At 39.2% G+C, this 1,624-nt stretch overlaps 1 protein-coding gene across 3 annotated transcripts in view; it reads left to right on the forward strand.

Annotated features, from left to right (window-relative positions):
- Window positions 1-1,624, forward strand: part of LOC118413923 (medium-chain acyl-CoA ligase ACSF2, mitochondrial-like) — a 37,164-nt gene that overhangs the window by 21,896 nt on the left and 13,644 nt on the right. The gene's annotated exons all lie outside the window — the stretch shown is intronic.

Here is a 1,624-nt window from a genome sequence, read left to right on the forward strand (position 1 = left end):
GCATGCATGTAACTTCTTCCTATTAGTAAGTTAAACTCAAGGCAAAGTTCTTGCACATAGATATTTTGATTATAACATTCAGTTATAATGTCCGTTGTAGCATTCTTTTCTTGAAGAATATATAGGATATATGTAAAAGAAGCACCGGCACCAAACATCTCCTGTTGGTCACTCCTTAACGTATCCATTTAAGTATCAGCATCGGTAAAATTGATATTTATGTAGTTGACAATCTGGTATTGAAAAGGGAAAATGATCCTTATAACCATGTCAACCCTCTACTCATAAAAATACGTACATGTTTACTTCAAGTCTTGAAACATCGTGCTTTTCTTTTGCAGTGCTTGTAACAGGCAACGTCACGCCAAAGAGTCTAGTTGACCATGCCGCCAAAGTCCTGCCGAATGCGAAGATGTTTGTAAGTGTTTTTTTATATAATTTATACTATCAGCTACCCCTCTTTGAAGAGAATGCATTCTAGAGGTGCTCTAAAGCTAATTCACTCAGATCGAAACCTCTCTGTACGTAGTTTGAAGCAACTGTTATGTACAACGTCGGCTCATCTGTAGTGTTACAGGTCTTTATTTTCCCATGGTTGCGATCAAGGAAATTCTGACGTTTCGTCTTCATTCAACCTCCCAAAAGGTTGGGTATGGTGGCACAGAGTTCCTATTTCTGACAGCAGCAGCAGCTAAGACGTTTGTAGAAGGAAAAGGGTCCACGGTGGGCAAGCTGTTACAACATGCGGAGGTACAGAGTTAAGTCACTACCACGTCACATAATGATTTCTGTAATGTAGTGTTCGGTAGCCATAAAGTGACGTTTTACATTACCAGTTGGGTCCGCCAACTTCAAAAATACATTTTTTTCAAACAGTCACAAAAGACATCGTAAATAGACTAAAAACGTGCTATGGAAATTCTTTTGATACTTTTAAGGGATAATAAGGTAACTAAACTCGATGAGGTACAATGGTCCGCCATCTTAGACTTTGGTCGATGACGTCATTAAATTAGCATAATTTAGCATCGAAGTAAATTTAATTACATTTGATTTTAATTACCCTACGCGAGGGGCCAGTCCTGGCCTATGGACATACATACATACATACAATAAAATAGCTGTAATGTAGCAAAAAACTGAAAAAGACATTGTTCGAACAGAAATAAGCGATTTTCGTCAAAAATGCCTGTTAACAACCGGTTGGCATGGCAACACGAAAAACTTTTATCACCAAAGACATGTACATGTACATGTTTCCAAAATCAATATATAATGCATAAAACATATTTCTGTCACACTAAGGTCTGGCACTCTGGGTAGAGACTGTGTAGCATTAGGGTCACGATAGTCAGTTCAACCTGCAAAAGACTTCTGTCTTCCTTGACTGTCTAGATGAAGCTTGTGGACAAAGACGGCCAGGTTGTACCATTAGGCCATGAGGGAGAGGTGTATGTGAGAGCGTACTCTTTGTTTAGCCGGTATCGTGGAGACGAGGAGAAAACAGCAAAGGCGATGACAGCTGACGGATGGTACAAAACAGGGTATGTACAGATTTACTCTGGAATAAATGTACGCAGGGAGTTCGTCATGGTGAAAATATTTTGACATTGTAGAGCTGTTG

This window comes from Branchiostoma floridae, chromosome 4 (genome assembly GCF_000003815.2).
Source record: "Branchiostoma floridae strain S238N-H82 chromosome 4, Bfl_VNyyK, whole genome shotgun sequence".
In the NCBI taxonomy this organism is placed as follows: Eukaryota; Metazoa; Chordata; class Leptocardii; order Amphioxiformes; family Branchiostomatidae; genus Branchiostoma; species Branchiostoma floridae.